Source organism: Cupressus sempervirens, chromosome 4 (genome assembly GCF_028749045.1).
Source record: "Cupressus sempervirens isolate cs-2001-9-10 chromosome 4, ASM2874904v1, whole genome shotgun sequence".
NCBI lineage: Eukaryota > Viridiplantae > Streptophyta > Pinopsida > Cupressales > Cupressaceae > Cupressus > Cupressus sempervirens.
This window is the reverse complement of record NC_143121.1, coordinates 187,531,033-187,557,024: the sequence shown is the minus strand read 5'-3', so window position 1 is coordinate 187,557,024 and position 25,992 is coordinate 187,531,033.

Here is a 25,992-nt window from a genome sequence, read left to right as displayed (position 1 = left end):
TTTTGTGAAATCTAGAGCATTGGCGGTAGAATGAGCAGTTTTCATCATACATCATCAGAATTTGTAAAAGGATAGATATGAAGGCTTGGTGAAATGTGAAAATGAAGAAAATGAATTCTGTGATGTATTATTGCATTCTGAAGGCCATATTCAACTGATTTTTCACTTTTTCCCTGTGAGTTCACCTTGGCATCAAAAATCTGTTACAATGATCTCAGATATTTCTACCTTGTAGAAACCAAATGATGAGATTTGATTTTCAGTTACAAAGAGAAGGTAGAGAGAGGTTTTTTCTGCTTCTTGGGAAGGAATTCTAGGTGGACACTTGTCATTTCCTAATCAGATCTAGGATTTTCTTTTTCCTTTATCTATCTCTTTCTTTCTCATTGTACAGGTCCCAATTCTTTGGAGAAAATTGGCACATTACTGTGATACCAAGGTTTTGGATCCAGTTCTTGAGGCATTCCCATGACTATGACCACATTCTTCAGCATTTCTCTATTGTATTGAGTAGCATTTGATGTTTTATACAGATAGTTCTATTCTATTAGGTGATTTATGAGTTAATTTTTGTACATTTTGTGTATTTGGTTTCAAGGAAAGCAAATAAAGAGCAGCAATGGTTTCAAATTCATTTTGAATCTTGTCTCCTGTTTGTGGATCTATAATCTTTTCTAGTTTGTGATCAAAGAGCATAGATTAGGTTGCATCTCATTTAGTGGTGTATGTGATTAAAATGTCTTACAGATGGAACAAAGAGCCATGTAATTGCTTGGTGTTTGTCATAGGGTTTGCAGATTTTATGATGGGATAATTTGAGTATGAGATTCAAAAATGAAGTAGATGTCTATTCACAAGGTGAAATATAGATCAAGGATCTTGATATAGAAATTATGTCAAAGGTTTCTAGGAAATGTACTATTGTAATTCATTTAATTGCCTAATAGATAAGGTACTGATCAGAGATAGGATCACTAGGTTTTGTTTACTCATACCTGGGTCTTGTTGATATCAACATTGTTAATCAAACACTTTTCCCCTTTCATGTTGAAGAGCTATCATAGAATGCCCTCACTCAGCTTATGAGATTCCTAGATCTGCACCTAGCTACTGTAGGACCATGTCATTTCATAAGTCTTTAGGAGAAATAAGGGTAAAATCTACTTAATAGATTCAGGGATATGTTTTTGCACTGGTACGGTATCATTTGAATCTGAGGTCTACCCGCCTAGGTTTAGTAGAGCCTGAAGTAGAAGAAGGGTCATGCCTTATAGTTGGCCTATTGTCAGAAATGGCATGTTTAAAATGGGAGTTAGCTGCCCCTAGATATGTCAGTTTCTCAGTGGGATAATTGAAAACCCTCCAACATTTTCAAACAACAACAATACCTTTTAGAGGGAGTTTCTAGAAAGTAGGTATTGGTAAATAAATTGTATCTTTTATAAAGCATGGAATTCCATTAAGAGATATTAGAGGATATTAAGAGACATGTTCAAGATTCTATGGTTAAGATGGTCAAATCATATATTTATTTTGTGAGTTTTGGTGAAGATTATTTAGTAGATATTTCCCAAGAAGCTAGCTATTTATAAAATCATAACACAAAGTGTTGACTATAATGTAACATATGATTCTAATATAATATTAATGTCCTATATTATTAATTATAAATTAATAAAGCCTCAAGGAAAACTCAATACTTGTTTTAGGACTTGGTATAAAGGAAAGATGTTTTCCTTGTGGTAAAGTGTGAAAGTATCCAGTGTAAAATGGTTATTATGTTATGCAAGCATGAATGTGAATTTGGCTAAGTTCAGAGAAGAGATTGATGTTGAGGATGTACTATGAGATTTAAAAGAATTTTATTGGAAAATAATTTGTTTAGTCATTTTAAAATTTGGATAAGATTATCCTAAAGATTGTTTAGTGAAAATAACCTAAGCTTATTTAAACAGTGGGTTTAGCTGTGCTCCTTTCAACTCTTAATAGGGTTGGCACATCTCCTAACAGGGTTCAAATATCATAATATTGATTCAAAGTTTTCTAGAATTGACTCATATGTACTAATTGTACTTCATTGGCTCCTAACAAGTTCTATCCTTTTACAAGAAACTTTTATATTAGTACATCATCTTGTAAGCATCATTCTCATGGGGGTTTTCCCTACCTAACATATCTAGTTTTATCGTACATGGTTATATTTCTATGATTGTTGCATCTATCGATGATATATTTCAGAATTGATAATGTTAATAAGATTATTTTTAATGTATCTCTTAATACACACCCCACCATCTACTTTTGGTTTGCACAATTTATCCCAAGCCATGAGCACTAATTTTTACTTCTCTTCTACCCATTGTCAAAAGAAATTCCTAAAGTTTTGTACAATTTGTTACATGGTATTTCCCAAAATATCTGAATATGTAATATTTAAAAATGGGAATAGAAATCAATTCAAACTTAAGAATAGTAGCCCTACAAACAACCATAAGCCATCTTCCTCTCCATGGAGTCATTTTATGCTCAACTTCAGTAATTTTTTAAAATCTGATCTAGAGTTCAAATCTATAGCAATACCTAGATAGTTATTGGGAATAGATCCTTTACTGTAACCCAAAACATGAAGGATCTCCTATTCTAAGCTTTATGGAGTACTATAAAAGAAGACTACCAATTTTTCTTTATTGAAAAGTTGACTAGAAAATTCTCCAAAATTTTTCAAAAATTTATCGAAGCTTTAAACTTCTTTAATAGAGGCTTCAGCATATAGCATGGTATCATCAACAAACTATTGATGATTTGTAGGATCTAACTCAGAAGTGGTTTTGATACCCTAAACACTTTCATTAAAGCTAGCTTGATTAAAAAACCTATAAAGAGAATTTTCCATAATGATGAAAAGTAAGGGAGATAAAGGATCCCCTTTCCCTAGACCCCTAGAAAATTCAAAGAAACCTTCTTGATAACCATTCACTAGGATCAATATTTTAGGGATTGAGATGCATTTATTAAAGTTTTAGCCAGTTCAAATGTCTTTATCCTTTATATATGTATGTTCATCATATATGAGATCTAACTTTATATATATATATGATTAAAGTTTATATTATATTATATAAATTATCAAATTAATGAATAGACATGTCTCTTCATCAATTATTCTCTTTATATATATAAGAGGTTGCTACCATTTGGAAAACATATACCAAATACAATGGTAGTGCTTAGTACATGGTGCATGAGCACTTCCAATACCTACCATTGCAAGCACATCAAAAGGATAAAACAAAAATGGTTAGGATAGGATTTGGATCTAGAATCTAATGCTAGAAATAATGTCCAAGTTGTAAGGCAAGGAGACATTAGATGTGTTATAAACCTGATTGTCTACCTTAGTCATTTTACGAGCAATTTCTAGGTAGAATGAGGATAAGATAGTATGCAAGGTTAAATTTTTATTTTTTATTGATTAAAACCTTCTTAGAATCCTAGGTAGGGTATGGGATTAAATTTTAGTAAGGTTTGAAGACATTTGACAACTTTTGCAAAAAGTTGTCAAAGTTGTCAATGTTGCATAATGCAACTTTTGTGCAAAAATGCAACTTTTGAATTCCAATGTTCACAACCACCTTTATCAGTTTGAATTATTTGGGAATGGCATAAATAAGGTTCAGAAACCTTTCTCAACACAAAAGAGAAGAAACTATTGTAACCATTGCTTAAAATCAATAAAATTATGTTATTTTCCAATCAAAATTGCCTAAGAAACTACTTGTACGATATTGTACGGATTCATATGCAACTCTAAAGGATTGGAAAAGTTTATTATGAAGAATTTTCAAGTGTTTTTAGGTCTTGAAGTCATACTAGTTAAAAGGAATCGATTTTTTATTGCTTGTTGGTCGTAGGGGGGCCCTAACAGGGTTTTGAGAGAAAAATTCTCTCTTAAAGATTCCACCATGGGAAAAGGATAAGCCTTGGTGGAAAGAAGGGGGAGAGTATGAATATTAGGATTATTTGGGTCTTAGGATAGGATGTAGAAGATGTTGGGAGAAAACACTAGACCCTCTCGATAGGCATCTAAATGTGACTGTCCAATTTTGGGTTTTTGAGGCACAACTTGGCCCAGGGGTTGAATAGAACAAGAGGAACTTGGACTTAGATGTTTTGACTTGTTCTTGAAGTATTCTAATAGGATTTGTTGGAAGATTTTTTTAATTTCTTGTACTTTCTTTGTAAAAGAGACCTAAGTAGCCTTATTAGGCCTAGGAGAGTTTTGCAAACAACTTGAGCTGGTAGATTAGTCAAGAGTCCTAACTTGGAAGGGGTTCTTGATTTAAGGATTAGAGTGTTTGAAGGTGTTTAAGAATTTATGTGGTGGAGTTCCAAGAAGTTTTCCTTCACAAATACTTAATTTCTCCTTATAGCTCTATTTGGAGTTTTGGGTGAGTAAGTTGATTTCCGAAGAACATATTGGGGGACTTGTGTATGAAAACATTTGGAAACTACATCTAAGGGTGGGAGAAGTCCCATTTCATTCCTAAAGGCTTTGGCTTAAATATGTGTCTTGTTAGGCCTCATGGAGGTGTCTTTGACTATGAATTTGATCTAGTCTAAGGAGAGTGGGTATTGGGAATCACATAGTGGAGTCCTATATTGTATTGTTGTGAAACATTTGTGTACCTATAAGGGACACACCTTGGGTATGTAGAAGGGGACTCTGCTCTAGTCCATTTGTAGAAGATCCTCAAAATCTAACATGGTATTAGAGCTAAGTTGTAAATGTAAATAAGATATACCTATAGGAAGAAAAAAATCTCAATGAAAACAATCAAGGATAGATAAATTTATTAAAATTGGTCATACTTAGATAGTATATTCACTATGTGATCTACTCATATTGTGTTGAAGAATAGACTATTGATAAAGAATGGAGAAATTAGACTACATCAACTTAAGATTTTCAAGGAAGATCCCATGTTAGGAGTTATCTTCCACTAATCTTCTACTAGAATTTTTTTAAAAACAAAATTCAAGAAACACCCAATCTATTACATAGAGCATTATAGAAAGATGATATGCATTCATTGGAATGAGATAAATGTGAATTGAGGGATGATGAAAATTAAATGATGTAGTGATTACTTGGTATTTTGGCAAGGGATATTCTTGCTCACTCACTCTTTGATAAAGACTTGTCCTCTTTCAATTAGATGCAAACATATTAGATTGGGAATCGATGCTTTAGTGATTGTTCAAGGTTTTTGTGTTGATTTGATGAATAATTCCACCTAGCCTAGAAGTGTACCATATACACTTGTGAATAGGAATAGACCCAACGTCTTTTCCTCAAACCCACTATTTATGGAGAAAATCCTTCAATCGGTCATTGACTATGTGATGAGTGCAAATAATGTAAAATGTATACAGTCTCTAGTGCCTAAAACTACTAGATTTGAAAAAATATAGAGGTCTATAGCCATAAAATTTCTCTCCCAAAATAAGGTTCCATGAAATAAGTGTTGAAATAATTGATTAATTATGTATTATCTTTGATGTTACACAAAATTTCATATCATTACTAGTAGCGGGTGCCAAGCTCACTCATGCATTGCGGACAATTTTCTATGTCTACTGAGGATTCCTAAGTTTGCCAAGCTCAAAAGGAAATATCTACTAAGTTCACTCAGGCATCAAAGGAATGTTTGTAGAATATGAGTGTTAACTAAACTCACTCAGTTAATGAAATAAAAGTTGGATGGAACTAGTGTTAAGCGAGCTCACTCTATTGCCAAGGAACTTTGTGAGTATGCAGTGTTGACCGAATTTAGATGGTTGACATAGAAAGATCATTTCTAAGTTAGTATCTACTAAGTAGGGTCGGCTAATGAAGGATTTTCTTGTTTTGGAATATTGATTTTAATTGATATTAATTGGTTCTATTGGAATATGATTGAAAAGATCATTTTTGAAGAATGCTGAAGATGATAAAGAATGTTTTTAATCATTGTTTTGTCATTGATGTCAAACCTACTATTTTATAGAATGACAATTTCTTATATGATCCAAGTACTATCACTTAGTTGATTAACAAGGAGGAGTTAATCAATAAGAGGTAACAAAAGCACCTAAGGGAAAGGTTGAGTTATGTTTTTGTAATGCAGTATAAGGATTAGTTAAGACATTGATGAAATAGTGTATTGATAACATATTCTAAGGTACAGAGGAAGGACACACTTAGAAACATTAGAAGGATAAGTCATAACAAGGTTGACTACAAAGCTTAACTAAGTTCATTAGTGAATGCTGAGCAAGCTAATTCAAGCCAAGAAAATTTTCAATTGGAACTAAGTAAGTGAAAAACCTATTGAATGCCGAGTGAACTTCAGGTGCTGAGTGAAAGTCTTTAGGTGTCAAGTAAATTTCAAGTTCCAAGCATCATTAAAACTTAATGGATTCCAAGTGAATCCATAGTAGGTGCTAAGCATCAGTAAAATGTAGTTGATGTCAAGTAACATAGTATGTGTCAAGCATTAGTATTTTCAATAGTGTTGAGTTGTTGCATTATTTGAAAAGTTAAAGATTCGCTAGATCAAAGATGATAAGTTTGTTACATTGAATTTTGTGAACCAGGTGAGAGATAAGGATGATGAGTTGGTGTCATAGAGTTTAATGTTAACTATTTTAGGTAAATAGAAATGGATTTAACATGAAGCTTCTATAAGAAACTAATTGGAGGGAAAGCTACATTATATCTTTCCAATCCAATTGAAGCTATGAGTAGGAAGAATTGAGCAAGAAATAATTTCCAAACTTCTACATAAGGAGTTACAAGTCATAGATTGAAGTGTGGCTAAGAAGTGGTTGGAAGAGGCCAAATAAGGGTAAGTGTGAAGTGTCAAGAAGAAGACACAGTAAGGAAGAATAGAACATAGAGACTCTAATTCAATCAAGTGACCACAAGTAGGAAATTGCTTTGGCATAATGAGTAGAAGACTCAAGGAGAAAAAACTTGTAGGGTGGACAAGCTATTAGAACTACAAAGGAAGGAAGCCAAGCAAAGGTTGAGAGCTGAATTGTGATATGAGATCTTTAATAGGGCATCACTTCAAAAGGGTGAGAAAGAAGGTAGCATGTTATTGGTGGTTTTCCCAAATTGGGTTTCCATGTAAATCTCCATGTTATGTGTTGATTTCATGTGTTTCATTATTGCATGTTGATTTATAGTAACTTAATAGGATAAAGATTTCATCTTGGATAAATGGTAGTGTGAATGGGCTCACTATATTAGAGTTAAATTTTTGAAGTGGACATATTGGACCTTGAATAACTGATTCACACCCCCTCTCAATTATTCTAAAAAATTCTAACAATTGGTATCAGAGCAATCTGCTGATTTAGTTTTAAGGTACTAGTAGTAGGAAAGATCAAGATGTCCAAGAGAGATTTTCCCAAGCTCAACAAAGACAACCTTGTAGCATGGCAAAGTTTGATGAAATTGCACCTTGGATTAATAGGTGACTATGCAAAAATCTCAATTATAGTAGAGCATATAGATCCAACAGGACACCTCTCTACTGATGATATGAACAAAAGGAAAGAGCATAATAGGGCAATGTTGGAAATTTCCTCTACACTTAGTTATTTCAAATTTGATGACATCAAAGGATGTGACACTACATGCAAGATGTGGAAAGCCTTATCAAATATCTATGGAGGAGGTCTAAATGTTCAAAGAGAAAAAAGAGAAAGCCTAAGAGGAAAGTTTGATGATATCAAGATGGAGGAAGGAGAAAATGTTGCTCAATATGGAGCTAGAATGGAAGAAGTGGTAAGTGCAATAAGAAGTTTGGGTGGTCAGTTGGAAGAAGAGACTATCAGTAGAAAATGCTTGATAACCCTACTCCCTATCTATGCTATTATAGTTGTAGCCATCTAAGAGCTAAGGTGTGTACAAGGAAACACACTAACCTTTGAAGGAATAGTGGGAAGATTCACTACATTTGAACTACCCAACCTTGACAACTACAAACCAAAGAACCTTGAATGTACTTTCAAGGCCAAGCTAACATTGAAAGACACTAAGGAGGTGAAATCAAAGAAGAATAGAAAAGGAAAGCATGTATCCAATGACAATAGTACAGATGAAAAAGATGTGGAACAATTGGAAGCATTACTATACAGAAGATTTCATAGAGGCAAAGGTAAATTCAAAGGTAAACTTCCTATTATTTGTTTCAATTTCCATGATTTAGGTCATATTGTTGCAAGGCATACATAGAAGAAGAACCCAAAATAAGTAAACAAGTACAAGAACAAGAGAGAAGATAGTAGCAAAGATTACAAGGAAAAAGGAAAGAGGTGCTACATTGTTGAAGAAGATTCTGATGAGAATGATCATGAAGTAGTCTATGTAGCCATGAAGAATGAATTAGATGAAGATGAAGCAACAACACTAGTAACCTACATAAACAAAAATTAAAAGTGGATCATAGATAGTGGATGCTCACATCACGTGGCTGGAGACAAAATTAAGTTTATTACCTTTAGCAACAACTCTAGTAACCTACATAAACAAAAATGAAAAGTGGATCAAAGATAGTGGATGCTCACATCACATGAATGGAGACAAAACTAAGTTTATTACCTTTACTCAATATGATGGAAATAGTGTTAGATTTGGAAATGATGCCCAATGTCTAAATAAAGGAAAAGGTAGCATTAAACTTATAGACAAGATATCATGTGATAATGCATACTATCTTGAAGGATTGAATTATAATCCTCTAAGTGTATCACAATTAGGCAACAGAGGATGCAAAGTAGAATTTGAAAATAGAACTAGCAAGATCTATGATACTCATGGAAATCTGATAGGAAAGGGTGACTAGACTAGGAGCAACTTGTTTTATCTAGATTTGGAAGATGCTACATGTCTTGTTGTACAACTTTATGATGTGTGGTTGTGGCATAAGAGGCTATGTCATGTAAATTTTGATATTCTGATTAGAATTAGAAAAATAAAGAAAGTTAGGGGATTGCCAAAATTGAAGAAGCCTGACAACATAATATGAAAACAATGTCAACTAGGGAAGATGACAAAGTCTAGCTTCAAAAGAAAAACCTATACTTCCAATGAAGTATTAGAGTTAGTTCATACTGACTTGTGTGGTCAAATTGAAGTACAAAGTTATAGAGGAGATAAGTACATAATGCTATTTGTGGATGACTACTCAAGAATGATGGTTGTTATGTTCTTGAAGAAAAAGTCTTATGCATTCCAAATGTTCAAGTAGTACCTAGCCAAAGTTGAGAAAGAAACAAGAAAAATATTGAAATGCCTAAGATCTGATAGAGGAGGTGAATTCACATCAAAAGATTTTGAAGTGTTCCGCAATGACAGAGGAATCAAAAGGCAAACATCGGCACCTAGAACTCCACCATAGAATGGTATAGTAGCAAGAAGAAATATATGAGTGATTGACTATGCCAAAACCTTGATGATGGAAAAGAATGTCACACTCAAGTACTAGAGAGAAGTTATAAGTATAGTAGTCTACACCCTCAATGGAGTACAAATCAAGAAAGGTACTCATGTAACACCTTTTGAGATATGGTATGGTCATCCACCTAATTTTAAACATTTCAAAGTGCTTGGATGTAAGTGCTATATTCTTAAAGAATCTAGGAATGGAAATTTTGATGCCAAAAGTGATGAAGGCATATTTCTTGGTTATTCCATTACAAGAAAAGCTTATAAGTGTTTAAATGTTAACACTAACAAAGTTATGGAAAGTGCAAATGTAAACCTTAATGAGCTTGCAAAAGTTCAAAATGATGAATGTACTAAGAAACCATAAGAACACAAGTCCTTTGTGTACTTCTATGAAGGAATGATTGATGAAGGAGATGTTACAAATCAAATTGGAAACCAAAAACAAACTTCAGTATTTGCTGAGTCACAGCCAGTGAATGCCGAGTTGCATTTAGATGCCGAGCTAAAAAATGTAGGAAATGCACATTCTAATTTTGAAATTAGCACACATGAAAGAGATGAAGTGTTATTTGATAGAGATGTGCATAGTGACTCTGATGTTGAAAGGCCAAACATAGAAACAAGGACAGAACCAAGATTAGCCAAGTATGTGAGAAGACACCATCCTATAGAACAAATCATTGGTGACAAGGAGGCAGGACCAATGATAAGGAATAGACTTAGAAGTGAGACATGTCTGGTTAGTAAAGTTGAACCTAGGATAGTGATTGAAGCTCTACAAGATCATGATTAGTACAATGCAATGAAAGAAGAGATAGAGAAAATTGAGAAGAATAAGTCTTGGACTATATTTCCAAGACTAGTAGACAATAATGTGATTGGAACCAAGTGGGTGTTTAGAAATAAGTTAGATGAAAATGGTCAGATCACAAGAAATAAAGCTAGATTAGTCTGCAAAGGGTACACACAAGAAGAAGGAATGGACTATGGGGAAATATTTGACCCTATTGGAAAAATAGACCCTGTTGGTGTTTTAAAATGTTGGAGAGTTTTAAATTATCCCGATGAGAACATGACACATCTAGGGGCAGCTAACTCCAATCTTTAACATATCAATTTAGATATCGAGCCAACTATAAGGCATGACCCTTCTTCTAATTTAGGCTCTACAAAACCTAGGTGGGTGAACCTCAGATCCAATTAATATGGTATCAGTGTAAAAAATATCCCTAGATCTAACAAAGAAAATTATGACCTTTATATGTCCTAATAACTCATGTAATAACATAGATCTGCAGTAGAAAATTGCAAATCCTATGATATTCACAAGCTGAGTGAGGGCATCAAATTTAGGTTCTTCAACATAATAGGGAAAATCTTTTGATTAATGATGATAAATTCAACAAACCCTCAGATATGCAGTAGTAAGACTTAATGATCTTGTAGCTGATTAGTGCCTTAACAATTGGGCAAATCCATGAATAAAAAACATACATATGGATATCTAATACATATTCGTATCTTTAGATATTTGATCTATCTATTCACCTTATGAACAGACATCCACGTTCAATTTAAATCCCATTCTTATATGATATCCCCATCAGTAAACTAGGAACCCTATTAATTTTCCTAAAGCATTTACATAACCCCTTGAGTTATAGGCAACCATGAAACAACATATAGCCTTAAGGGACTGCAATTACAACCTAAGCTCTTTGTTCAAAGATTATAAAGAATTGAAGATCACTGATAAAGGAGACAAGATTGAAGATGAAACTCAACCTATTGTTCATTGTATTAATTTCCTTGAAATAATACATTCATATGCATGAAATGAAAACGCAAAAAAACCTAATAGATCTGAACTATCTATATTGAACTTCCTAATGCTATTCACATGAGAGAATTATGCTGAAAAATGGTGTCATAGTATTGGGAATACATCAAGACTAGAACCAGAACCTGGTATCATAGTAATGAGCATTTTTTCTACCAAAACTAGAACCCTTACAATGAATGAAACAAATAAAGATATAGGAAGAAGATCAATTCCTGGATCTGATCTATGCCTAACATGTGTCCACTTGGAATTCAACCTCTTTCAGGTGCAAAACATCTCTCTACCTTCTACCATTTTGATATGATTTTTTTTTCATCATTACTTTGTAACTAATTTGCAAAATATCTTTTGTTCAATGATGAAATCTTTTTCTTGCCAAAATTTGAGGTTTTACTTAGTGAATGTGATCAAATTCAACCTTAACTACATTTCCACTGCTTTTTAGCCACATTCAGGTCATTACCCTGTCCAAAATTAGTTCTGAACTCTAATACTTGAGTATAGTTGCAAATTGGAAACCTGATAGAAAACCCCTTATAGCTTGAACAAACTACTTATTGTGCAAAAACTAACCACATAATAAGAAAATTTAGATTCTCCAAATTCCAGTGATATATAATATCACTATGTTGGTCTTCTAGAAACTCATTAAATCTCTGTTTGAAAATGCCCCTCTGGTATAAAGTTCAGGTATATCTGCAACATCTTTTAAATTTTTCAAAAATTTAAAAAATCTTTAAAGTCAAAACTTTATTAAAAATGACCCTTTGAATTTGAAAAAGTGCATGTCATCCATTTTTTCAAAACAATTTTAAAATGAAATTTTAAAATAATTTTACTTTTTCCTAACCCCATTAAATTCAGGTCAAATAGGTTTGACCATCCCTTTTCCATGTGGTGCTTTGTAATTTGTTTATTTCTGCATGTGTGCCATTGAACTACCACATCATCATTTGCCTGGACCTGGTGCCACATATCAGTCACCCGCTATACAACATTATTTATCCATCTTGCATCTTTGTTTTGTGGAAATACACCCATCATTGATCTGAGCCACGTGGTGTTATCTAGTGCCTCCATCTATAACTAGTCCTAATTGCCACCTTATTGTCAGTCAGGACCCACTACTGCCACATGGTGTATTTCTGCATGCCTACAATATTTATCTTCCTTGCAACTTCATTTTGTGGGCTTGCACACACTGCACAATTTGGACACTTGGCAAAATCTCATGCACCGACTCCCAAACCTACCACATCATCATACTTGCTAGGTCATTCAAAATTTTGCTTTTACTCCCTTTGGCTGATGTCATTAGTAGGGCCCCTATGTAAGCTTTGTCTTCACAAAAGATGACATCTCTCTAAGACATTAAACATATCATAAAAATTTGTATTGAAATCTTTTAAATCACCTTTCCCTAGCTAATGTGGGATATTTTATTTTTCAATGTTTTTTAGCTCTATTCTCATGGGTTTCTCCTTTGAATGTGTTGGGTTGCTTCATTTGATGTTGTGTGTTGTTGTCTTTTCAATTGAAACAACTTCATCTTTGGAGCCTTCCTCTTTTCTATGCCACCTGGAGCTTCTTTGTTGACTGCCAGCCTCAAAAATGTGGGTTCTTTCATGTTTTAACACAACTTTTGATTCTTAGCTTGACTTTTGATTTATATAGGCCATGGCCTCTTTCTTTGACTGGCCTATATGGCTTGATCTTCTCTTTTTATTGACCTGTGTGGGGTGCTTTAAATTGATGTGTGGACTATTCTATTGATCAAACTACAGCTCCTCATGTTTTCTTGTGGCTCTATTTCTCATCTGTCCAAGATGTGCATCTGGGATTGCTGATTACTTGTTGTAGGCAACCTCTTGTTTGAAAAATGCATATCATTGCTCTTTTTTAACATGGGCTCATCTGCAACTTTTTTGTTCAACCTCCATTTGGCGTGAACTTCTTGACTTCAATGTGTGTGGAGAATTCATTTTATTAATGCCTTGCATGGAGAGATCTCAGTGTGGGGTCTTTTATTTGTGTTGACTAGCCAATGTGCCTGCTATCATCTCTTGCCTCTCATGCTCTGCTAGCATAGGATCCTCTACGCTATACATGGGTGTTTTTCTTATGCTACTCATGAGGTCACTAATATTTCTCACATCCATGTTTCAAAGCAAAAGTTGTGACTGAATTCATGCTGATTGGAAATGCCCTCCATACTCATGTTGTGGAGTGGACGTTGGCTTGATATTTGTCTTCTTTGCATGTTGGCTTTGCTTAGTTCTTGGAAACTAGTCCTTTGAAGTATTGTATCCAGTTACTTCACCCCAATGCTTGAAAAAAAAAAATGTTGATACTTATCATCTTATGGCAGTGTTTGCCAACATTCCTTATGCCAAAATTTCAACTCATTGAAAGGAGGAGGAAAATTAAACCTTGATTCAGCACTATCTGGATCAAGAGTCTCCATCTCTTCAGGACTTTGGCCTCATAAATCTAGGGAACAATACTGTTTGTCGTACATTTTTCACAAAAGATGCCTCAATTGAATCCAAGTATGAACTATGCTTCTCAAAATACAAGTGGCCATCTCATGGATAGATCAAGGTACTATTTCCATGGATGGTAACGCATTTTAGAGTGACAAGTACATTTAAAACTTCATGACAAACAATTAGCCTCAAAATGCATTCATTCATCCTCATACAGTATTCTAATTTGTAAATGGTGATTAGTGCATGAGCAATTCATCTTTAAAGACCATCATCATTATAGAATATCATAAAACTTCACAGTATTTCTATCAATCTAATGGGATTAGTCGGGTCTCAAGTGGGTCCGGCTAAATTTTTTTTTGTTTCTGAACAACTAAATTCTCAGACTAATCCATTGACCTTTTAGTATTCACTAGAATTGATTTTGAGCACTAATTGATCATTAGAATCCCATGTTATCATTTTCTATCAACTGTCAAATTTGAGCTAGGAGGTCCTTTGACTAGCCTTAAAAACTGATCCAAACCTCTGACCAGGCTTTGAAACTTGGGACACTGACACTCTATTCGAAATGCTTTCATGTTGTCAAATCTCATCTTATGATGAATTTAGGTTCAAAAAATGTTCGCTGTCAAAGTTGACCTCTCAGAACTACCTGCAAATAAGCATGTCAGAAAATCATAAACTGGGTTGGGATTTGGCTTTGAAAACTAGGCAAACTGCCACTTGGGTAGACAAAAAATGGGGCATTGGTTCTCTGTCATGAGGAGAATATGGATCTATGATCTAGGCTCATGAAAAATAATAGGGTGCAAATGGAAAGCATTCAAAGTGGGCTACTCGATTTTTGCAGATTGAAACAATGGTAGGAAATCAATTTTCGCAAATGGAATGGACTTGTAAAAGTGGGCATATGGATTCGTCATGACTTGCAAACTGACAAACTTAGAATATTTTTAGAGGAAAACATAGTGGTACAATCCATTTGATCTAGGTAATCATGGATCACAAGATATAACATCCCAAACAAGGGTCTCGACAAATCTGCAAATGCTGACACCTGTAAAAAGATAGAAATTATGTTTGGAATCGCGTTTGAAAGCTGATAAAACAGATTCATCATGAGATGAAATTTGAAACATAAATTTTTTTTGACATCTACAATGCAATGCAAAAGGAATTTCCACATTTTGGTCAATTGGTCAAAAGTTACAACACATCAAATAAGGCTTCCCAGAATTTTGCACAGTTACACAAATGGACAAAATAGTAACTAACCAACTTTGAGGGATTCGAAACCTAGTCAAAAAGATTTGAAATGACTCAAAATCTAAAATATAGACTCTTAGGTATTGAAACTAGATATTCCCGAAGTGGCAAGTCATGACACAATTCTGGGTGTAAGATATTCAGGTGCAAACACAGCCTCCTGTCACTATTTAACACTTTGGTGAAAATGCAAATTTGACAATTTCTCAAAACAGGACTTCGCCAAATGACACAGAATGACAATTTAACTCCATGGAATAGGTGGATAGGCTTAATGGAAGGTGTTAGAAACATTAAACACCTCACGAGCCTCAGATTGATAGCCAGGTACAATCTCATTTATGGGCATTTATAATTCTTAATTGATTCAAAATTTCAAATAAATGCTCAAAATTAGAACACAATTTTGAGTGTCAACAGACCCTACTTGCATATGCTGCCTATAAAGGTTTCAAAGTCTAGAAAATGGATGTAAAGTCTACATTTTTGAATGGTATACTTGAGGAGGAAGTCTACATAGAGAAATTAGAGGGTTTTGTTGATGAAAACAACAAAGATAAGGTTTACAAGCTGCACAAACCTCTCTATGGGTTGAAGCAAGCTCCCAAAGCTTGGTATAAGAGATTTCACAAATATTTGGTGAAGATAGCCTTTGAAAGAATAGATGACAATGGTAAAATGTACATCAAATTAGAAGAAGGTAAGGATATCTTGATATCAAAAATCTTTGTGGATGATATTTTTTTGGAGGAAAAGTACTAAGAAAAAATTTTGCTAACAAGATGAAGCATGAATTTGAAATGTCAATGTTTGTATAAATAAAGTTCTTTGTTGGATTACAAGTACATCAACTAAAGCATGGTATATTTGTCACCCAATCAAAGTATATCAAAGAAATACTGAAGACATTTGGTTTAGAGGATTCCAAACCTATCAGCACACCAAAGTCAATAGGACACAAGCTATCCAAGAATGATGAGTTTGTTAAAGTCAATCAGACAATGTATAGGTCCATAATTGTAAAGTTGCAATATGTTGTACATAGAAGACTAGATATTGCATTAGTAGTAGGGATAGTAGCAAGATTTTTTGCTTATCCTAGAGAAAATCATCTCATGGTAGTAAAAAGGATAATGAGATATCTTAAAGGGACAAATGACTTTGGTTTGTACTACAAGGGTATGTGTAGGATCATGGTGTGCCAAAAAGTGGCGATGTGAAAAAAATAGAGTTTGAACACGTCTAAAAGTGCTTCAAAATCTGCTCTAACTTTTTTTCACCTATCCAAGTACCAAACCTAGAAAGTAAGGCCCAAGCCTTATCAGATATCCGATTTCAGATCGGATATCCAATATGAGATCGGATATCAGATCTCATATCGGATATTCGATATGAGATCCGATATCCGATACCGACGGCATAAAAATTGGAGGTAAAAGGCACAAAAATTAGAGGGAAAAATGAATTTGTAAGTGATATAAGTAATTTGAGTTATGAAATATGTAAAGATATAATATATAATATAATAACTTAACTATTATATATAAAATAATATATAATCTATATATTATATAATATTATATATATATATATATATATAATAATAATAATAATAACGTAAAGTAAAAATATAATATATAATCTATTAATATATAATAATATATTATGTTATTATTATTATAATCTATAAATATATATATTATATATATATATATAATTTTTACTATATTATTTCTATTGGTTTCGTCTATATGGGTCGAAAGGGCTCACAAGATGATCTATGACAACTTTTGACACATTCCATGACAACATATGTCACTAAGAGATCCTATGACCCCTAGGGACATATTAGAATAGTTTATATGGGTCGAAGGGGGTCACAAGATGACCTATGAACCCTTTCAACATATTACAAGACGACATATGTCCCTAGGGGTCCTAGGACCACTAGGGACATATTAGAATCATTCATATGGGTCGAAGGGTGTCATAGGGTCTTAAGACCCCTAGGGACATATTGGAATCATTCATATAGGTTGAAGGGGATTGTAGGGTGACATATGACCACCTTCAACACATTTCACGATGATATATGTCCCTAAGTGTCCTAAGAGCCCTGGGGACATATTAGAATCTTTCATATGGTTTGAAGGGGGTCATAGGGTGAACTATGACCCCCTTCAACACATTACATGATGAAAAATGTCCCTAGGGGTCCTAGGACTCCTAGGGACATATTAGAAAGCTTCATATGTGTCAAAGGGGGTCATAGGTTGACCTACAACTCCTTTTGACCCATTAAATGATGAAATATGTCCCTAGGGGTCCTAGGACCCATAAGGACATATTAGAATCATTCTTATGGGTCAAAGGGGTTCATAGGGTGACCTATGACCCCCTTCGACCCATTACATGATGACATATGTCTCTAGGAGTCCTAGGGCCCCTACGGCCATATTAGAATGCTTTATATGGGTCAAAAGGGGTCATAGGTTGACCTATGACCTCCTTCTACCCATTAAATGATAACATATGTCCCTAGGGGTCCTAGGACCCTAGGGACATATTAGAATAGTTCTTATGGGTCAAAGGGGGTTATAGGTTGACCTATGACCCCCTTCGACCAACTACATGATGACATATGTCCCTAGGGGTCCTAGGACCCCTAAGGACATATTAGAATCATTCTTATGGGTCAAAGGGGTTCATAGGGTGACTTATGACCCCCTTCAATCCATTACATGATGTCATATCTTCTTGTGGGTTGAAGGGGGCGATAGGTTGACTTATGACCCACTTCGACACATTACATGACGACATATATCCAAAGGTGTCCTAGGACCCCTAAGGACATATTAGAATGCTTCATATGGGTCAAAAGGTTTCATAGGTTGACCTATGACCCCCTTCAACCCATTAAATGATGACATATGTACCTAGGGGTCCTAGGACCCCTTGGGACATATTAGAATCATTCTTATGGGTCACAGGGGGTCATAGGTTGACCTATAACCCCCTCTGACCTATTAGATGATGACATATGTCCCTACGAGTCCTAGGGCCCCTAGGGACATATTACAATCGTTCATATGGATCAAAGGGGGTCATAGGTTGACCTACGACCCCCTTCGATCCATTACATGATGACATATGTCCCCAGGGGTCCTAGGATCCCTAGGGGCATATTAAAAGCATTCATATGGGTTAAAGGGGGTCATAGGTTGACCTATGACCTTGTTCAACCCATTATGTGATGACATATGTCCCCAGGGGTCCTAGGATCCCTAGGGACATATTAGAATCACTCATATGGGTCAAAGGGGATCATAGATTGATCAATGACCTCTTTTGACCCATTAAATAATGACATATGTCCCTACGGGTCCTAGGACACTTAGGGACATATTAGAATCATTCTTATGAGTCAAAAAGTGTCATAGGTTTACCTATGACCCCCTTCAACCTATTAAATGATGACATATGTCCCTAGGAGTCCTAGGACCCCTAAGAACATATTAGAATCGTTCTTATGGGTCAAAGGGGGTCATAGGATGACTTATGACCCCCTTCAACCCATCACATGATGACATATGTCCCTAGGGGTCCTAAGACCCCAAGGGACATATTAGAATCCTTTTAATGGGTCAAAGGGGGTTGTAAGGTGACCTATGACCCCCTTTGATCCATTACCTGACAACATATGTCCATAGGGGTCCTAGAACCCCTACAGAAATATTAGAATGCTTCATATGGGTCAAAGGGGGTCATAGGTTGACCTATGACCCCCTTCGACCTATTAAATGATGACATATCTCCCTAGGGGTCCTAAGACCCCTAGGGACATATTATAATCATTCTTATGGCTCAAAGGGGGTCATAGGTTGACCTATGACCCCCTTCGACATATTACATGATGACATATGTCCCTAAGCGTCCTACAACCCCTAAAAACATATTAGATTCGTTCATATGGGTCAAAGGGGGTCATAGGTTGACCTATGACCCCCTTCGACCCATTAAATGATGACATATGTCCCTAGGGGTCCTAGGACCCATAGGGACATATTAGAATCATTCTTATGGGTCAAAGGGGGTCATATGTTGACCTATGACCCCCTTCGACCCATTACATGACAACATATGACCCCTAGGGACATTCTAGAATCGTTCATGACCCATTACATGGCGACATATGTCCCTAGGTGTCCTAGGACCCTTAAGGACATATTAGAATCATTCATATGGGTCAAAGGGGGTCATATGTTGACCTATAACCCCCTTCGATCCATTACATGATGACATATGTCCCTAGGGGTCCTAGGATCCCTAAGGACATATTAGATTCATTCATATGGGTCAAAGGGGGTCATAGGTCTACCTATGACCCCCTTTCACCTATTAAATGATAAAATATATTCTTAGGGGTCCTTGGAACCTTAGGGACATATTAGAATCATTCGTATGGGTGAAAGAGAGTCATAGGCTGACCTTATGACCTATGACCACGTTCATATGTCCGAGGACCCCTTTAGACATATGTCGACATGTAATGGGTCAAATGGGGTCATAGGTCAACCTATGACCCGCTTTGATCCATAAGAAGCATTCAAATATGTCGCTAGGGGTTCTAGGACCCCTAGGGACATATGTCATCATGTAATGGGTCAAAGGGTATCATAGGTCAACCTATGACCCCCTTAGACACATAAGAACGATTCTAATATTTTCTTAGGGTTTCTAGGACCCCTAGGGACATATGTCATCATGTAATATGTCAAGGGGGTCATGGGTCAACATATGACCCCCTTTGACCCATAAGAATGATTTTCATATGTCCCTAAGGGTCCTAGGGACATATTTTGTTATGTAATGGGTCAAAGGGGGTCATAAGTTAATCTATTACCCCCTTTCATCCATATGAACAATTCTAATATTTCTCTATGGGTCCTAGGACCCCTAGGGACATATGTCATCATTTAATGGGTCGAAAGGGATCATAGGTCAACCTATAACCCCTTTCGACCCATATGAACGATTCTAATAAGTCCACATATGTCATCATGTAATTTGTCAAAAGGGGTCATAGGTCAACATATTCCCCCCTTTGACCTATAAGATTGATTCTCATATGTCCCTAGGGGTCCTAGGTATACATGTCATCATGTAATTGGTCAAAGGGGGTCATAGTTCAACCTATCACCCCCTTTAACCCATATGAACAATTCTAATATGTCCTTAGAGGTCTTAGGAACCATAGGGACATATGTCATCATTTAATGAGTTGAATGAGGTCATAGGTCAACCTATGACCCCCTTTGACCCATATGAACAATTATAATATGTCCCTTAGGGTCCTAGGACCCCTATTGCTATATGTCATCATTTAAAGGGTCGAAGGGGATCATAGGTGAACCTATGACCCCCTTCGACCCATATGGATGATTCTTATATGTCCCTAGGGGTGCTAGGACTCTTAGGGACATATGTCATCATGTAATGTGTCGAAGGGGGTCATTGGTCAACCTATTACCCCAATTGACCCATAAGAATGATTCTCATATGTCCCTATGGGTCTTAGGGACATATGTCATCATGTAATGGGTCAAAGGGGGTCATAGGTCAACCTATGACTGCTTTTGACCCATAAGAACAATTCTAATATGTCTCGAGGGGTCTTAGGACTCTTAGGGACATATGTTATCATTTAATGTGTCGAAAGGGGTCATAGGTCAACCTATGACCCCCTTTGACTCATATGAACAATTCTAATATGTCCCTGGGGACATCTGTCATCATTTAATGGGTTGAAGGGGTTCATAGGTCAACCTATGACCCCCTTTGACCCATATCAACAATTCTAATATGTCCCTAGGTGTCCTATGACCCCTAGGGACATATGTCATCATGTAATGGGTTTAATGGGTTGAAGGGGTTCATAGGTCAACCTATGACCCCCTTTGACCCATATCAACAATTCTAATATGTCCCTAGGTGTCCTATGACCCCTAGGGACATATGTCATCATGTAATGGGTCAAAGGGGGTCATAGGTTGACCTATGACTCCCTTTGACCCATAAGAATCATTCTAATATGTCCCTAAGGGTTCTAGGACCCCTTGGGACATATTTTATCATGTAAAGGATCAAAGGGGGTCATAGGTCTACCTATGACCCCCTTTGACCCATAAAAAAGATTGTAATATGTCCCTAGGGGTCCTAGGACCCCTTTGGACATATGCCGACATGTAATGGGTCGAAGGGGGTCATAGCTCAACCTATAACCCCCTTTGACCCATAAGAAGCATTTGAATATGTTTCTAGGTGATCTAGGACCCCTAGGGACATATGTCATCATATAATGCATCAAAGGAGGTCATAGGTCAACCTATGACCCCCTTAGACACATAAGAACGATTCTAATATTTCCCTATGGGTCCTAGGACCCCTTGGTACATATGTCATCATGTAATGCGTTGAAGGGGGTCATGGGTCAACCTATGACCATATTTGACTTATAAGAATGATTCTTATATGTCCCTAAGGCTCGTAGGGACATATGTCATTATGTAATGGGTCAAAGGGGGTCATAGGTTAACCTAATACCCCCTTTGACCCATATGAATAGTTCTAATATGTCCCTATGGGTCCTAGGACCCCTAGGTACATATGTCATCATTTAATGGGTCGAAGGGGATCATAGGTCAACTTATGACCCCCTTCGACCCATATGAATGATTCTTATAAGTCCTTAGGGGTCCAAGGAGCCCTAGGGACATATGTCATCATGTAATGTGTGGAAGGGGGTCATAGGTCAACCTATGACCCACTTTGACCCATAAGAACGATTCCCATATGTCCCTATGGATTCTAGGGACATATGTCATCATGTAATTGGTCAAAGAGGGTCATAGGTCAACCTTTCACCCCTTTTGACTCATATGAACAATTCTAATATGTCCTTAGAGTTCTTAAGACCCCTAGGGACATATGTCATCATTTAATGGCGTTGAAGGGGGTCATAGGTCAACCGATGACCCCCTTTGACCCATATGAAAATTCTAATATGTCCATAGGGGTCCTAGGACCCCTAGGACCCCTATGGACATATGTCATTATTTAATAGGTTGAAGGGGATCATAGGTCAACCTATGACCCCCTTCGACCCATATGAATGATTCTAATATGTCCCTATGGGTGTCAAGACCCCTAGGAACATATGTCATCATGTAATGTGTCGAAGGGGGTAATAGGTCAACCTATGACCCCATTTGACTCATAAGAATGATTCTCATATGTCCTTAGGGGTCCTAGGGACATATGCTATCATGTAATGGGTCAAAGAGGGTCATAGGTCAACTTATGACCCCCTTTGACCCATAAGAACAATTTTAATATGTTCTGAGGGGTCTTAGCACCCCTGGGGACATATGTCATCATTTAATGGGTCGAAGGGGGTTATAGGTCAACCTATGAGTCCCTTTGATCCATGCGAACAATTCTAATATGTCTCTAGGGGTCCTAGGACCCCTGGGGACATATGTCATCATTTAATGGGTCGAAGGGGGTCAAAGATCAACCTATGACCCCCTTTGACCCATATGAACAATTCTAATATGTCCCTAGGTGTCTTATGACCCCTAGGGACATATGTCTTCATGTAATGGTTTGAAGGGGATCATAGGTTGACCTATGACTCCCTTTGACCTATAAAAATGATTCTAATATGTCCCTAAGGGTCCTAGGATCCCTAAGGACATATTTTGTCATGTAAAGGGTCAACCTATGACCCCCTTTGACCCATAAGAATTATTTTAATATGTCCTTAGGAGTCCTAGGACCCCTTTGGACATATGTCGACATGTAATGGGTTGAAGGAGGTCATAGGTCAACCTATGACCCCCTTTGACTCATAAGAAGCATTCGAATATGTACCTAGGGGTTCTAGGATGCCTAGGGACATATGTCATCATGTAATGGGTCAAAGGGGGTCATAGGTCAACTTATGACCCCCTTAGACACACAAAAATGATTCTAATATGTCTCAAGAGTTTCAAGGACCACTAGGAACATATCTCATCATGTAATACATCAAAGGGGGTCATGGGTCAACCTATGACCCCCTTTGACCCATAAGAATGATTCTCATATGTCTCTAGGGGTCCTAGGACATATGTTATTATGTAATGGGTCAAAGGAGGTCATAGGTCAACCTATTACCCCCTTTGACCCATATGAACAATTCTAATATGTCCCTATGGGTCCTAGGACCCCTACGGATAAATGTCGTTATTTAATGGGTCGAAGGGGATCATAGGTCAACCTATGACCCCCTTCGACCCATATGAACAATTCTATAAAGTTCTGAGGGGTCCTAGGACCTCTAAGGACATATGTCATCATGTAATGTGTCGAAGGGGGTCATAGGTTGCCCTATAAGAACGATTCTCATATGTCCCTAGGGGTCTAGGGACATATGTCATCATGTAATTCGTCAAAGGGGGTTATAGGTCAACCTATGACCCCCTTTGACCCATATGAACAATTATAATATGTCCCTAGGGGTCCTAGGACCGCTAGGGACATATCAGAATTGTTCATATGGGTGAAAGGGGGTCAATGTCACTAGGGGTCCTAGGACCCCTAGGGACATATGTCATCATTTAATGGGTCGAAGTGGGTCATAGGTCAACCTATGACCCCCTTTGACCCATATGAACAATTCTAATATGTCCCTACAGGTCTTAGGACCCCTAGGGACATATGTCATCATTTAATGGGTCGAAGGGGATCATAGATCACCCTGTGACCCTCTTTGACCCATATGAATGATTCTAATATGTCTCTAGGGGTCCTAGGACTCCTAGGGACATATGTCTTCATGTAATGGGTCGAAGGGGATCATAGGTCAACCTATGACCCTCTTTGACCCATAAGAACGATTCTAATATGTCCTTAGGGGTCCTAGGACCCCTAGAGACATATGTCGTTATGTTATGGGTCAAAGGGGATCATAAGTCAACTTGTGACCCCCTTCGACTCATATGAATGATTCTAATATGTCCCTAGGGGTGCTAGGACCCCTAAGGACATATGTCGTCATGTAATGTGTCAAAAGGGGTCATAGGTCAACCTATGATGCCCTTTGACCTATATGAATGATTCTAATATGTTATGTCATCATTTAATGGGTCAAAGGGTGTCATAGATCAACCTATGACCCCCTTTGACTCATAAGAACGATTCTAATATGTCCCTAGGGGTCCTAGACCCCTAGGGACATATGTCATCATTTAATGTGTTGAAGGGGGTCATAGGCCAACCTATGACCTCCTTTGATCCATAAGAATGATTCTAATATGTCCCTAGGGGTCCTAGGACCTCTAGGGACATATGTCATCATGTAATGTGTCAAAGGGGGCCATAGGTCAACCTATGACCCCCTTCGACCCATAAGAACAATTCTAATATGTAACTAGGGGTTCTAGGACTCCTAGAGACATATGTCGTTATGTAATGGGTCAAAGGGGGTCATAGATCAACCTATGATCCCTTTTGATTCACATATATTAGTAATATACATATATAGTAATAACATACATATTAATAACATATATATATATATAACGTTATTATATTTAATAAAAATATTACGTTATTATATTTAGTAAAAATAATAATAATATCAATTATATTTGTAGATTATAATAAGAATATCATAATATATTATATGTTATATCTTTACATTACGTTATTATATAGTACTATAACTCTTAAGTCTGGTTTTCCCTACAAAATGGGTTGGGATTTCAAATTTCTCACCAAAATTCACCGACCTATATCAGATAACGAATTTTAAATCGGATATTCAATTTGAAATCAGATATCTGATTTGAAATCAGATATCCGATTAGGCATGGTATTTACCAAGCCTACCCGGTCAACCCAAAAGACATGTTTGAAGAGGGTTTTAGTGATACTTAGACTTTGGGTAGCCGTCTGACAATGTTATTTTGATCGAAATTGAATAAAACGAAAAGAGTTTTTTAATATCACTCTTAAGATTCTATCGATATAATTTTTGTCCAATTTTGAGTTTGATAAGTATTTATTAGTTAATTATCAATGAGGATTATTGTAAAGTGCCGATTGACATACTGATTGAAAAATAGCTATAACTTTCAAATGGTATAACATTTTTTAAATCTAAAAGTTGTGTCACATTCTATGCTTTTCCTAGTATAAGAAAAAAAAATTTAATTTGGTAAAAAAATTTATTAGTTAAGGTGGTCAGACACGGGACTTTTTTTTCCCAAAAAAGTTTTGGTAGAAAATTCATATTTAATTATTTATTTGGAATAAAAATACTGAAAAATATGTGTCACATCCGGGCATGAGTCTAATTTTCATATCTATAATTATATTGAAAAAATATTATTATTTTATTTTGATTAAGGTGGTCAGACATACACCTACTTTTTATTTTTGCCCTAAAATTTTCGTAGTATTGCATTAAAATTCAAACTTTTGACCAATCAATTATTTTTTTCTCCTGATAAGGCCTAGTAGTTTGGAAACTAAATTCAATTTCCTACAGATTATTTTCTTCTAACTTTTTGATATAAAGTCCATAACCAATTCAAAATTATGGGTCAAGTTGACATAACCCTGATTTGTTGATTTTTCACTGCCACTTAAGGCCATAGTTTGGTACACCATGATCCTACACATGCCCACAAGAGGAGTGATAAGTTTGAGTTGAATACCTAAACTAATGTAGATTGGGGAGGAAACATTGATGACAAAAAAAGCACCAGTGGAGGAGCACTCTTCTTGGGAAAGAGACTAGTCACTTGGACTAGCAAGAAGCAAATTTGTACCTCATAGTCCATAGC